Source organism: Triturus cristatus, chromosome 3_2, assembly GCF_964204655.1.
Source record: "Triturus cristatus chromosome 3_2, aTriCri1.1, whole genome shotgun sequence".
Taxonomy (NCBI): domain Eukaryota; kingdom Metazoa; phylum Chordata; class Amphibia; order Caudata; family Salamandridae; genus Triturus; species Triturus cristatus.
In genome coordinates this window covers 1,065,542,069-1,065,558,199 of record NC_140584.1, presented here as the reverse complement: position 1 = coordinate 1,065,558,199, position 16,131 = coordinate 1,065,542,069, and positions in this window count along the sequence as shown.

The window sequence follows — 16,131 nt, the reverse complement described above, 5'->3', positions numbered from 1 at the left end:
TCCTGTCTTGTCGACTTAGGAACGGGTCGTGGGAATCCTGGTGTGACATAGATATATATATACCCATATATATAGTATCTGTTGCCCGGAAACCTAGCTAGAAAGCAGATAGTGCTATATTTTGGGGATCTCATGAAAATTTGTAGAGTTGGAGGACCTTGCACACAAAACATTTGTTTTCAGGTAGGCTATCTTTTGACAATTATAACTGTGTAAACAATCCAACAGAAATAACCTAATGTTTTATTAATTAAGACATAAACCAAACAACCTTTCATAGAACAGACACGTTCACCTCACGTTTTTTAACGTGGCATTGCTTACAGAAATGGCAAAAAGTGTGAAATTCTTTACACTTGATAAACCAACAGTAACAATAAAGTCCAAATGGCCAGCTGGCATTTACCAAAGCCCATCTTACTTAAAATGCTTCTTAGTTGGACCTCTGTTTTCTGTGCAGCATGATAGTGTTAAATTCACTTTTATGTTTCCTTGGTACTTGATGTTTACAGTCCTATATGGTCCAGAATAGATCCGACTCTCTTTGTGGTCTCTCTTAGGTAGCCTAACAAGTGTTTGGCCACAAAGAAATGGTGAGTTCTCATTTTGTTAAAAAATAATCATGACAAATGGTGAATGTACAGTAGAACATGCAAATATTGCAAACGTGGCAACTAAATGGCACAGCGCTGCAAGCAATTTAGCAGCGCCGCACTGTGTCATTTTAGAAAATGCATGGATGCACCGTATTGACAAGAATACAGCACAACCCTGTGTTTTCCCTTGCCCCAGTGCTAAAAAGGTGCCTAGCGCCAGCGCAGGCACCCATGCGCAATGGTGCAAGAGTGTGTGCCTTGCAGGGATAATTATGTTTGTGCAGGAAGGTGTGGAAATGAAGAAGCTATAACAGAGGGGACACCTACCTGCACAAAAACAATCATTAATGGCATTTTGCTCCTTCTACAATACACATGGAAAGAGCAAAAATAAGGAAAAATAAAAGTATTTCTCCTTGTTGTGCCAATCTATCGCCTCTTTTTCAAGGCAGTTTTTGGCACTGCCTCAAATTTACAGATCCTTGTAAATCGGGGCAAAGTCAAAAAGCAATGGATGTTGCATGGGGACATCCATAGCTACATCCAATGCATGCTTCTTTGCCGCAGAAAACTGTGGCGAGGAGGCCCATATTTACAAGGCAGCCTTAAGCCACGCAAAGTGGCTTAGCGCTGCCTTGCAAATATGGACCAGGGTATTGTGCCATGGGAACAACGGGAAAAGTGACGCTCCAGTGGTGCAATGCCCTTGTAAATATGCCCCAAGATGTCTGTTGTTTGTCATTGCATAGACTTTCTTATTCTATAAAAGGCTGGCATTCATGAATATCAGTACGAGCCACTGGTGTGACGCGGCGAGTCTGTGTCTTAATGAGTTGTTTAGATGTGCAGCAGACGAGCTTGTGACTGTCGCATTGTTTGCTGTGTTGATGTTGATCTATGCTTCCCCCTATCTTATGTTTTCAGATGGAGCACTCCTGCCAAGAAGATACAGGTTTGACCTTGAAGACCGAATGCATAGAGTACAAGCATATGAGATAAGCATGCGTCACTCACCCATCAATGCACAGGGCTAGGGCCGCTGCGAGGTGGCTGCAAAAGAAAAATGTGTGCGCATCAGGGCGCTGCACCGCACTCTTACCTTTCAGGGGGGGCAGCTGATTTGTTAGCAGTGGCCCGCCCTCCAATGGCTTTCACTGGCTAAGGACGAAATTGTAATCTTTAACATAAAGTGGGTTACCTTTGACCTTTGAGCTACGTTTCACCAGATGTGCCAAAAACACAAACTCATGTAAGTGCTGTCTGTCATCCACTGAAAAAACGTTCTTCTCCTTTCTCTCTCTTTTCCCATACTTTATCCATATGGCCAGTGATGGTAAAAAACAACATTACTACCAAAAATTGTCTGCAAAGATCGTCCTTCTCTTCTTGTTTTTTTTAATGTACACAGCTGATTAGATATTTAAGCAATGTTATATTTTTGACAACAGGTTTTCCGATTGGCTTAAAATTAAAAAGCTGGTACCGAAGTGCAAGGATGTGTGTGTGATGTCTAGCATAGATTTTAAACTGCTAGTACAAAATACTACACTTGGATATAGTTAAAAAAGGATTGCTTAGCGAAGGGTCACAAGATACTTGCAAAGACTCTTCCAAGCCCTGTTCTCTGTTTTAAACTTTGGTGAAATACTTGACTAGCGCTTAAATACTTGGACTAATACTCACACATGTCTTCTTTGAATGTGTGACGTTACAACGCATACATTTACAACGCATGCCTTTACAATGCAGTTATTACATCGCAACATCCTTTACAACGCATACATTTACATCGCATACCACAACAACAAACTTTTTAAAAATACATTTACAACGCATTCCATTACATCGCATTATACCTTCACAACGCATACCATTAGAATGCAAACCATTACATTGCATTTAAGGTAAGTGTTGAATAGTGTAGGGGTAAAAAGTACTATTCTAACTCCAGCGGGTGCAACAGTAGGGTAAGTGTTGGATAGTGTAGAGGTAAAAATTACTATTCTAACTCCAGGGGGTGCAACAGTAGGGTAAGTATTGGATAGTATAGGAGTAAGAATAACTATTCTAACTCCAGGGGGTGCAACAGTAGGGTAAGTGTTGGATAGTATAGGGGTAAAAATGACTATTCTAACTCCAGGGGGTGCAACAGTAGGGTAAGTGTTGGATAGTGTAGGGGTACTATGCGTTGTAATGGTATGAGTTGTAATGACATGCAATGTAATGCCTGCGTTGTAGTGACATGCGTTGTAGTGTCACGCGTTGTAGTGACATGCAATGTAATGGATGTGTTGTAGTGACATGCGTTGTAGTGTCACGCGTTGTAGTGACATGCAATGTGATGGATGTGTTGTAGTGACATGCGTTGTAAAGGATGTTGCGATGTAATGACTGCATTGTAAATGTAGTGCGATGTAATGACTGCGTTGTAACGGGTGTTACCCATCTTCTTTGAACCCACAAACTCTATGGTTAGAGCCACACAGGCAGCTGGGAATGAGAATGGGTTCTCCTCACCTTTGCGCATGTGCAGAATCTCTCATGCTGGTTTCTGTGTCGATGGAGCTGTAGATTAGGCCTCCGTACTGCCTGGATGCAGAGGACTATTGGAAATTCCTCATTCAGGGCAAATATACTGACAAAGCAGCCTCTTTGTTGAGTTGGTTGAATTTCCTACATCATAGGAATCAATCAGTCTTGAAATGGATTCTGTTAACATCAATTTACCTGAGATTGACGCAGATCCTGGTTCCCTCGATGCACCAGGGAGGTGATCTGATACTTTATGAATCTTGTATGGGATGGGTTGGATGGAGTATGAGAAGACGGGTTGTGATCATAGAATGTGACGCTCTCATCCCTAAACTGGAAGACGACTACAGTCAATGTGGAGATCCTGCCAGTCTGTTTACTCTGCTGTGACTCGTTTGTCCCATGGACTCTGTGGGGGAAGAGCTGTGACCATTCTTAGAGCATCTTCTGGATCAATCGTCTTTACTCTGTTAGCAACACATGGTTATAGAAGATGTAGGAAATGCAGAACCGTGCATAATTGCTTCCTAGACGTCTGCAAGCAAACCTGCAGACAGGGCTGTGCTGACGTTTCAGTTCCCTGCTGCATAGAAAAATCAGCGTGTAGTTCCAGAGCTGCGGAAGTTGGTATTGGAAGTAAGGTATAAAGGTATGGGAGATCCCAAATGGGATGAGTATTTCCCTGTGCAGTAAAAGGAAGGAACACACAATTCATAGCCATTACCACAAAGGCCCTGATTCCGAGTGGGTTGATCAATTTCTTTTCCTGCATAAACACTACAACCCCTTTCCCCTGCATGGCTCCTCTGACAGATCTTGTCAGGTCAAACCTGCTGAAATTTATTGGGAGAAATGGGTAGGAAACAAATTATACATAGCAAGTGCACCTGCATGTAATTCTTCATTTTACCTCGACAAACTCAGAATTAAAGATGCTTTCTGCACCGGTACATACAGCAAGCAGGAGAACTGGCATTTGCAGTAAGCAGAAAATACCCGCATTTCACCATAATACAATCAGAATATCATGCAGTTCCTCACATAGAGAGGATGATGTGCTGCAGATGATAGGAAAGCGCCTAAAGGGCACTGATAGCACTGTGCCATGCGAGCAAATTGTTCAGGGAATGCTTTCATCTTGGCAAATGTTCCTTGCAGGGATAGACCTATTATCCCTTTACTAGTTCGGATAAAAGACCTAACCTGGTTTATGTCATAAGTAGCTGAAATTTCTAGAATCATCTGGAATAGTTATGACATTGCAGTTCATGAAAGCTGTAACTTTTTATAAAGTTTGCAACACTTCACTTGCTAGTGAAAAATCTTGCAAGCACCTAGAAAAAACACTTGTACCGAGAATCCTTGCCTTGAAAGGGAGTTTTTCTTAGTTGCGATTTTTGACTTTCTATTTAAAATTTGCACCCTTCACAAAGGTTGCATCACTTCAAAGGTTTTGAACAAAAATTCACAAAGTTTGCAGAGGAAAGACATTTTTCTAGACATACCTTCTTCTGCAGTCCCTGAACTCAGTTTTTTGCATTGATTCTGCTCAGAAAAAGAACTATACTTGGAACCACAGAACATCAGCATGTAGGACTGAGTCACCATACCACCACAGTACCACAGTATCTATGAGCCTGAGTCTGACTAGCTACAGTGCCTCACTTGCTCTTCAAAACTTACCTGAGAAACAAACAAATTGGCACCCCAGAACACAACACTCTCGATCCTCACAGGGTACGCGGTAACAGGAGGACACACCCTTTCGCTCACTCACTCGTATTCGTCCACAATCAAATAAAGGAGAAACACCAAGGAATTTTAGAATATTTATTCCAACTATTGTGTCCTAAAATGCAGTATTCGTGCCACAATTAGAAAACAAATAGATATCAAAAATGCTGTTAGCATGGTCAATAAACCATATATCATAAAAAGCCCTGTCATGTCCTGTCATGTTATAGGACCTGTCATGTTGTGGGACAGATTAGCCTGATCCCCCCCTTTTTTTTACTAAAACTAAATGATTATATATTATAGATCTCTGGGATTAGTGGTGGATCCTGTACCTTAGTTTACATGTGTGGGTGCTCTACATTTCAGCTGACGCAGCACTCTTTTTTTTTTACATCATGATGCAGTCTTTCACTTAGTAGTATCACTCACATTATATAGTACAAGATCACAACATTGTAGTATCTGTTCGAACGATTCATAAAATACATTATCAGGGTTGTTCTTTTGCACCCTTTACTCCCTATGCATCTGGGTTCATTGTCCGTTATAACAGTAAAGTCTCAATACAGGATCAGTTACTTTCCTCTGATTGTGGTTCCTCTCTCGGGGTTCACAGATATTGCCTCGATACCTATTCCACCCTCCCCATATCTGGGACCATTTTTTAGGGCATCCTCTATGCATATATACTGATTTTTCAGTCATCATTACATCGTCCATGTCTTGGGACCATTGTCGGAGGGTTGGTGCTAGTTTGGATCCCCAAAGCTGTGCTATATTCCTCTTAGCTATGGCCATCCCCAATGTCACCCAATCTCGAGATGCATGGTTCAGGTTCATGGGTTCCCAAATGTTAAGTAAACATCTCTTAGGTTCTGGCTGTATAGCCACCCCTGTCACCGCTGTCATGGTACGCAGGATTGCTATCCAGTATGTCACAATTTCGGTGCATTCCCAGATTGTGTGCCAAAACGTGCCAGGAGTGCCGCACTGTCGCCGGCAGAGAGAGGTATCTGACCTGCCCAGTTTGTACAGCATTGTTCTCATGTGGCAGGTGCGGTGAAGCACCCTCAATTGTATCAGCTTCAGCCTAGAAGGGATTGCCACTTCCTTAGGGGACTCTATTGGTTCCTGCCAGTCCTCCTCGTCCAGTTCTCATACGTCTTCCTCCCATCGTGTTTTCAGAGTCATTGTGGGGTTGGGCTGGTTATTGATTATTTTTCTGTACGTTTGTGAGATGGCTTTTTTTCCAGGGGTGAAGAGTCTGGGATGTGGGAACCTGCCGGGATCAGGGCCTTGAGTGCGTGTATAATCAGTATGTATCTGAACGTTTCCATCTTTGCCAGTCCATAAGTCGTTTGTAATTGCGTGAACGGAATAATCCGATCTTTTTTCCATAGGTCACCCACCCTCGAGATGCCGATCAGGTCCCATTGCCGGAGGCCTTTCGAGTTACGCAGCTTCCCTAACTTTCGTGTGTCCCATAGTGGTGTTGCTTGTTTCGTGACTCCCTCCCATCCCAGCGCCCGTTGTGCCTCATGCTATATCTTTACAGTATGTGCTGTGGGGCCTGTTAGGTACATATGCTTGGTACTATTATAGAGAGCCCTCAACATCCCGTCTACTTCCAAGAGGTGTCTGTCCATGTGATAAGCCGGCTCGTCCTGCGTTATGTGTAGGCATTGATTTATGACCGTAAGTTGAGATGCCCAGTAGTATGCTTTTATATTAGGCAATGCGATCCCCTCAGCGTACCAACTCTTCACCAATTTGTGCGTGGCTATCCAGGTTGCTCCACCATCCCATAGTAATTTAGTTACCTCAGAATTTATCGCCACAAAATAAGCTGGGGGGACCGGAAATGGTGTGTTCTGTAATGCATACAGGAATCTGCGGAGCGCCATCATCTTAAAGAGGCCTGCCCTACCCAGTAATGTGAGCGGTAGGGATCGCAAGTGGTTAACATCCCGGCGAAAGCATGTCAGTGGTTTCGTGAGATTCTCTTCTGTGAAGAGCTTGTTATGTAGATTCCCAAATACTTAAACCCTTTGTCAGCTATTCGTTTGTCACAATTACGCGGGAGTCTCGGGGTAGGGCCGTGTAATATAAAGATTAGCAATTTTGCCCAGTTTATTGTGTAGCCCGACACCCGGCCACATGATGCACAGATATCTAGAAGGCTATTGATTGAGTGTGCCGGTGAAGCTAGATATAGCAACACATTGTCTGCATAGAGCGAGATACGATCTTCCCAACCCCAGGCCCATTTGAGGCCGCGAATCACCGGGTCCTGTCGTATCCACGCTGCCAGAGGCTCCATTATGATGGCGAAAAGGAGCGGCGATAGTGGGCATCCCTGTCTTGTCCCCTTACCCAAGGGGAAGGCAGCCGAGAGGCGCCCGTTTGCCACCACCTGCGCCATGGGTTTAGTACAGAGCAGTTGCACCCATTGACAGAACTTGGGGCCAAATCCTAGGTGTCGAAGGACTGCAAAAAGAAACGGCCATTCGACCATGTCGAATGCCATTTTCGCATCTAGGGACATAATTATGGCGTCTTCTTCTGTGGTGGGTCTCCGCGCCAACACCCCATGGAGCCTTCTCAGGTTTAGGGCCGTATTGCGGTTGGGCATAAACCCTGATTGGTTTGGTGAATCACTGTTTCTAAGTATGGTTGCAATCGTAAAGCTAGCGCTTTTGCCAGTATCTTTGGCTCCGCATTTATTAAGGAGATCGGCCTGTAGGACATGGATTCTTGTGGCGGTTTTCCAGGTTTATATATAGCTACTATCGTGGCTAAGCGCAGGTCTTTACTGTCCTCCTACATATTAAGTAAGTGCGGTGTGAGGATGGTGGCTGTTCTTTTGTAGAATTCTACCGGTATTCCATTTGGTCCTATGGCCTTACCGGTATGCAGGGTGTTGACTGCTCTTATGAGCTCTTCCTGTGTCAGGTCTGCTTCTAAGGATTGGGAGGCCTTGCTGCCTAGTGTTGGCATTTTTATATCTTTTAAGAAGGCCAGGTTTTTTTCCAGTGTCTTCATGGCCAATGGTGTGTATACTGTGGCATAGTGGGTTGCTAATGTGTCTGCTATTTGTTGGGGATCAGAGGTGGTGTATCCCTGTTCTGTCTGTAGCTGTGCTAGCCATCTATTGGCTCTTTCTTTTTTCTCCAGCCACGCCAGAAGCTTGCCTGCCTTACCCCCTGCTCATAAATCATATATTGCCTGTTCGTGAGATTGGATTTTGTCGCCTCCCGTGTGTAGGCCTTATATTCCTGTTGGGCTAAATGTAGGCGATGTGTCGTGTACTCAGTGATATGGCCTCTGCACTTGTGAGCTGGTGCTCTAACGCGTGTATCTGGTGCTGTTGCTCTTTTTTATAATTGGTTACCAGTGAAATCGCCTGTTTTATATGCCTCCCATAATGTCGTTGGCGCGGGGACTGAGTTAGTGTTTTCAGTAAAATATTGTTTGCTGGCGGTAATTAAGCCCTTCCTAATCCCCTTGTTCTTCAGGTATCCGGGGTGAAGTGGAAATAGTCTATGTCGCCCCGGAATAATGGACGTGCAGGTGATCCATACTGGTGAGTGGTCTGATATGCCCCTGGCTAAATGTGACACCTCCTGTATACTCTCAGTCCCTGCTTCCAATGTAAATATGTAGTCTATTCTAGAGAGACTATTGTGCACCCCGAATGGAAGGTGTATTGGTGTTCCTCAGAGTGTCTTGCTCTCCAGACATCTGTGAGTCCGATCGCGCTGATGAAGTAATTTAACTTTAGCCATTAGGGCCCCTGGGGGGTTTTCGATCTGTGTCAGCGTTAATTGTAGCATTGAAATCCCCCCCTATGACGAGCGCCCCATGTGGGAGCGACAACAGAAATATTCCCAGTGCTGGGAGGGCCGATTGATGGAGTGCTGGTGGGATATAGACCGAGACCCGATTGTAGTGTCTCCCTTCCCATTCTCATGACAGTGCAGCGAATCTCCCCTGCTCATCTGCCCAAGACCCAGTCCGTGTTATAGGGAAACTTTTCTAAATCAAGATTCCCACACCTCTGGACCCGGACGTGAATTCCGAGTGAACCTCCATCTTGTATCCTCATCAGTCGAGGGCCCTACATGCTGTGCCTGTCAGGTGTGTTTCTTGTAGAAGTGCCACTGCTGGCCCTTTTCTTTTTATATATTGAAGAACTAGGCCCCTCTTTATCTTGTCTCCCAACCCATTTACATTCCAGGACAGAACCGTGAGGGGGGCTTGTCTTACTTTAGCGTCTGGAACATGTAAATCTGTAGCTGCCATGGATCGCCAAGTCATTAGTGTCACAGATCATGTGCGTCTTGTTTTTAGAACAGGTGCTATCTACTTGTGTTGTGTGCATCATTACAAATCTTAACTCAACCCCCTTAAACTGAACCCTTCCCCCCTCCCACTTCCCTGCTTCCCTGCCTAGCAGACTTTGAACTACCCGCCTCCCCAACTTAGCAGAGTGTTTCGTTCCCCGAACCATGTACTTGCGTTAGGGGGGAGAGCTACGTCCGACCACTCCGGGTCTCTCCCTTAGTTCAACAGTGTGTTCACGTCTTGACATACACCGTGAGGTAGCTTTAGTCCCATCAGCCACATGGACCAAATGATCGGCACCCGTGTCTCACTTGACCAAGTCCATATCTTCTCCATCTATGATCCATCACAGGCCAGCCTTCCGGGCTGTGGCCTTATGGCTAGCGACCCACACAGAGTCCATTGTCCTGGCTGATTCAGCCCTGGTCTGAGTCTCTCATCATGTTTTGCGGCGCCCTCTCCGTAGGTGTCTCCACGTTTCGCGCTACGGACTCGTCTGATCCCCCAGGCCAGGTGTTCTTCTATTTCTGTGTCCTTGTCATCTGGCCCCTCCGGGCTTCCTCCATCCCTCAAGCCAGTCCTGGGCCTCCTGCGAGGAGGCAAAGAACCACGTCTTTCCTTCTGCCTCCACTCTCAATTTCGCCGTGAATAGCATTGCGTATTTCAGGTCGCGGCTGCGTAGTTCTTTTTTCACTTCCATGAAGTTTCTCCTTTGCTTCGTGACCAATGCCGTGTAGTCTGGATACATCATCACTGTGCTGTTGTCCACCTGGATGGGGGGTACAATACGGGCCGCTTGCAGGATTGCGTCGCGGAAGTTAAACAAGCGGGCTAATATAGGCCTGGGTGGTGCGCCCGGCCGTGGCCTTCCACCGGGCACCCGGTGTGCACGTTCTACTGAGAAGAAACTAGACAATCCACCGGACTGCAGCTTGGTCTTAATCAAGTCCTCCACAAATAAGTTGAGGCCTGGCCCGTTCACGCTTTCCAGCACTCCCACCATGCGAACGTTGTTGCGCCGGAACGTCCTTCCTGGTCATCCAACTTAGCTTCCATCTGTTTTTGGGCCTGTTCCAGTTTATGGACTTGACACTGCAGCGTCGCTGTATCCGAGGAGAGCGTCGCCGTCGTGGATTCCACCTCTGTCAGCCGGGTACTTATTTTGGAAACATCCACCCTCAACAGAGTGATGTCCGTGGAGATAGTACCTATCGAGGATTGCATTTGGGTCAGCGTCAGCATTATGTCCTGTAATGTTATTTCCTTGGTGGCCGCGGACTGTATACCATCGTCGCTGCTCTTTTGTGACCCCGTGTCAGGGGCCTGTTCGCTTCGGTAGGCATATTTTTCCAGCTTGCTTTGCTGCGGCACGCGTTGGCCTCTCCCTCCCATGATGAGAGTACATGGTATAGCTTACGATGCTGTCTGCAGGTCCACGGCCGCGCACGACCTTTCGGTTTTCCCCCTGCCTACAGCTGCTGTGGTTTAGGGTCCTTGGTGGCTCTTGCCCTATCCGTGAGGCCTTCCGTTAACTTGTGGAGGTGAAGCTTTAGCTGGTATAAAACCGACCACTCTGCGACCCCAGGTATGCTGTATTGTTATTCCAGGGCCCTGGGTGACGTTGTCACACACAGGAACCGCTTGTGGCGGACGCAGCACTCTTGCTGCCGGACCTTCGATCAGTGTTTGTTTTTTCAGAACCCCTGTCCCCAGTTATACGACCGGATATGTGTGTTCACAAATAGCAGCTGTATTCTCTTGTTGTGGTTAGGTGCTGGTGTCTGACCAGAGAGAATACGAAGGGGCAATGTTGTTTGACCTTGTCTAGGGTGTTCAAACTGAATCCCAGAAAAAATAATAAAACACGAAAACATGTGCAGGTTCTGTGTGAAAATACAATGTAGCACACAGGCAAGTGTGTTATGTAGTAACGTGTGCAAAATAAAAGCAGCCTACATCGTGCACAGTTAGGCTAACATAGGGAAAACGACAATGGGCCTTGCAAGTAACACACAACAAGGTCTCTGATCCTGTGATCGGGTTTAACTGTCCCTTTTATTAGAGTGGGACCAAGAATGATTTGCACATGGCTAGTCTTTGTTTAGAGAAGCACAATGGATGAAAAAACAACTGACTGGAATGCGGTCATAAGAAATCGCCTATTGATGACACTAATTCAAGTGTTCCTTCCATCACTTCTCTGTTGTTTCAATAGACACCTAAGTGCAATGAGTATGCCCTGAAGTGGGTCCTGGGTTTGCTGTGTCACAGGTCTCCAAGTATACTTCACTAGTGAGGCCTAAGTAGGATGAAACTGGTCTTGGTTACTTATATTCTCGTCTAGATTTTTACTATTGGAGCAGATCCCATACTAATTTGCATATGGCTGGTCTCTCTCTAGAGTGGTACAGTGAATGAAGAATGATGTAGTGGAAGGAGACCCAAGTTCTCACCAGTGGCTGGATTAATTCAAGCATTCCTTTTATCACTTTGCTGTTTGTTTCGGTAGATGACTTAAGTGAGATATGGTATGCCCAGACATGCCTCCCTTGTTTGCTGTGCCAATTGTCTCGATCTATACATCACTATTATGAGGAAATCAGGTTAGTTAGATGGTGTGGTTGCGAGACCTAACTGTGTAATACTTTTACCAACTCTTTTAGGACCAGTTAGATTTCGTTTGTTAAACCTTAACTCAATACTGGGTAGCTATGGCTCTGAGCAGTCACACAAAGTAACAAGTGTAAAGTATTTAAACAGCTCCAAGACAATCGAAACAAAGACATTAGACACTCAAGAAATTCAACACCAATTTATAAAGCTAGATTCTATTTTTATGCAATGTTTACACCAGAAGGGGTTTTGGAGAGACAGAATTTACAAAGTATAGTAAATCACACCTTTTTTATTTACCTGCGAACAAGCATTGTCAAAGTCATCAAATTTGCCACCTAGAAACTTTCTCAAGAAAAAACAGGGTAAGTATTAATGTGGTTACTTAGAGTTAGTTTAGGTGACCAGCTCCTGCAGAGAGCCTGTCAAGGGGACTAGCAAGGTCCACAGAAACAAATACCTGAACAGAAATAGCAGTACCCAATCCAGTTCCAGCGTCAGTGGGTCCTTGCCATTGACGTCTATGCAAGGTCCTGATGCAAGGGATATAGGATACTAAAGATGCACAAGGATGCTGAAGATTCTGTGTGGTTGATGGGTGTCTTATTGGGGCTACTCCTCGGTCCATAGGGTTGGAAAGGCAATCCTGGCCACAGGCATCGACATTTCTTGAAGTTCTCTGGAGCTTGGCAGACGTCCAGTGGCTACTGGGCTAACAGTCTCCTGGCACAGCGGTTTCAGCGCTTCCCTTCTTTTAGTGGTAACTTGCCTTCTGAGTGACCAAGCTGTAACTCCGACAGCTCTCCCAGACCAGCAGACTTAGGGGCAACTTCTTGAGCATCGGACTCTGGTCCCTTTTGATGAATGGTTACGAAGAGTGGCAATCTGGGAATTTGGGCCACCAACTCACCCCAACAAGTTTCTCCAGCTGTTGTGGCCCTGTGCTGCGAACAGGGGGTCAGCCAAATGTCCCTTGGAGTCTCTTGATTTGGCTGGGCTCAAGAGTTGACTTCTCCATGACCAGGACACAGCAGGACCAGTTCCTTTTCCTTTGCTAGCCACTAGGTACAGCAGGTGCATTCCACGTCTGTGCAGCCTCTCTTTGGCAGGTCCTTGGTGCAGCAGAGCAGTCCTTTTTCGGACCTCTTCTCCAGTCCAACGAGATCTGAGTTCTGGTTACCAGGGGTGACTTATTTACATGCAAAAAATGCCCTTAGGGGAGGTTGAGGTCATTAGCTAATGGGTACCATGTCCCCTTTCTCCTGATGAGTACTTCCGATGAAGTGTGGCATCTAGCTACCCCAGCAGTCTCCATTCTGCCCCCTTCCAACATGGCAGAACCCCTCTCCCAGCTTGCAAAGCTCTGTAGCCCAACACAGAGGTGTGGCTACCAAGGGAGCTGCATGCCCCGGGAAACCTGTTTGACAACTGCGTTCCCTTCTCTGTCCCTAGTACCAGCTTGTCTGTCTAAACCATAGAGCAGCCACTCTCTCAAGTGTTTCCCATTTGCCCTTCATAGGTGGCTTCTCCTTTGAAGCTCTCCTTTTCGGCTCACACCCATGTGGCCTCCTGCCAGGGAGAGGTAACGCCTCTTCCCTAGGTAGACTTCTATTGTGTCCTTGTCTGGGAGTCGTTCACATGTCTCCCCAGGAGGGTTAAAGGCTGTCTGTGATGACAGTCCTTGTGTGCAAATATAAACGGGCATTGGATACCTTGAGCAACTAAAGTGACAACTTCTAAAGTTGCACTTTTCCCACCAGTGACATTAAATTTGATTTAACTGTTGTAGGAAATTGGGTTATTATGCAGTGAGGCTGGTGAGGCTTCACTATGTAATAACTTCACGTTACCCCAAATAGGCCCTTGGAGTCACACTAATAAACCCCCAGCTCAGTACTGGTAGTGTGGCACAGAGCAGTCAGGCTTTACTAGAGGAACGTGTGCTAAGCATTTCAGAGTACCAACATGGACGATAAGTAATTGACGTGACTCAAAAGAAATCCGACTTCAATTTATCAAAACAATGCAGATTTTTATGTCATTTTAGACACCAAAATTAACACAATCAGATGAGTTTAGCTGGAGGGACTAGTACCTCTAATCCAAAGGAGTTCTGGAGTTCCTCTTTCCTTTGGAACCAGTCTCTGGTCCAGGATGAGTGACAGTTTTGTTTTTGTTTTTTTTATATTTTGTTGACAGTTTTTACTAGCCACTTTACATCCATTTTGCAAAGGATATCAAATGAAAAATAAATTCACTTTTTCATGACTTTTACATGTTTCCTATCAACAAAATATATTCAACAACTTAATTTTAACCACCCCTCCCTCTCCTTCCCTTCCCTCCCTCTGTCCCTCCCCTCATTCCAGCTCTTAATATACAGGTTCAGTTACCCTATCAAGTAAATTGTCAATATATGGATGCCTACTCATATCTTAAATTCCCTTCCAGTCTTATTTATCAATGCTAGAGGGCAGTGCCATTGTGGTGTCCTAAGATATAGGCACTTGATTCCCTTGCATAGCTATCAACATGGAGGACCATGTTAAAATGTCCTCTTCAGTTTTAGCGTCCTGTCATAGTAGTTTCATTCTCATTAGTTCAGGAGGAGTCGCAGTTGTGCAGTTGCAGGGTGCTAGCCATAGTTTCAGTCTTTGGCACCTTTTCCTTGTGCAGCTCCTACATTTTCAGACTCTGGTCTCTTTTTTGTCCTTTGTTTGCAAGTCGATCAGATCTGAGGTTCTGGTGTCAGAGGGGCCCCTTAAATCCTATATTGAGGACTGTTAAGGGTGTGTTAGCTAGGAGCCAATGGGCTTCTAACCCCAGCGGCAAATCCACCACTGAGGTGACTACATCCGGGGGAGTGTGGCCCCTTTTCTGCCCAGAAGCTTCTATTCTGCCACTTTTTAAAATGGCAGAAACCTTCTTTGACTGTACAGAACTGGAAGCTGGAGGTGTACACCTCCTGACTACCTAATTTTCCCACCTGCCCGGGTTAAAAATGCGCCTAGGGAGGGGGTTGTCTTTTAATCCTTTGGGAGGAAGCTCCCTTGCATATCATAAGAGGGAAGAGCTTTGCAGCTCACCTCACTGATATGAAACTTCACTAGCCATCCTGTCGTGGGGGAGATGACACCTCCCTCCCAGGCAGGTCTTTGTTTCTGACTGCTGGGAGTGTTCACACCGCCTGGCAGGGGGTCAGATTACTGTCTTGGCGGCAGCAGCTGCAGATTGTCAGCCAGGCTGGGGCAATCAGGTGGGTAACCTTTAAGGTAGCCACATGGGTGCATGCTACATCAAATCCAACTTTTGGAAAAGGTTGGGTTTGATGAGATAAATTGTTTGATGCCAAATATGATAATTGTCCGTGGGACCATAATGGAGCGGGAAACCTGGGTGCCAGTCTATGTTATCCTATGGTCCCCCAAGCACTTATACTAGCCCCTAATGGAAGGAGACTACTATAGTGACATATACACTTGCACTTACATGTCCACACCTTTAATATAATGCACTCTGCCTCCTGGGCTCAGGAGGCCTACCTTAGGGGTGACTGGCATATGTTAAAATACTGCAAAGTTGAGTTTGTGCAGTTTGCACTGCTCGTGCAGTCTGCAATAGCAGGACTGCTGTCATCTTTTTACTAGGGTCACTCAAAGTAGCACAACCAGTGCTTCAGGCCCTGGTGACCCCTTTAGCTCCCATGCCCTAGTTACCACTGGTAACTTTTACCAGGGGCTTCTAAGGGGGTTAAAGTCCTTGTTACTAATTCACATGCATCATATTTTCGGGAGAGAGCACTGACAGTGGGGCCTGGTTATCAGGCTACAGCGCCCTTTAAGAGTCAAAAACCAACAGCATTGGAGAAAAAAAGTGTGGGTGTGACCATACAAAAGGGGCACCTTCTTACATTAGCCCCCCCCTTCCATGCAAAGGTAATGAGCAACTAACTTTCAGCCTAGTATTTCTCATCATCTAAGTGGAAGCACCTGGAAAGGCCATCTGCAGTGGCATAGTCTATGTTCCACTATAAAGTCCTTACCCTGTAGGGAAATGGACCACCTCAACTACCTGGTGCTCTCCCCTCTCATCTGCATCAGCATAAGGGCACTTTCCTACAACCATTAAATAGGATTTAATGGACTGATTCTTTTGATACCTTACAGTACCAATTATAGTAGTCCCAGTCAGGCGTTAGCAGAGCTGAGGTGTCAGCCTGTAACCCTGCACTCACCTATGGGATACTAGCCTTTTCCACAGTAAAAACGACAATTTAAGGGTTTTACTGCTGGAACTTGTAAAATGTCCA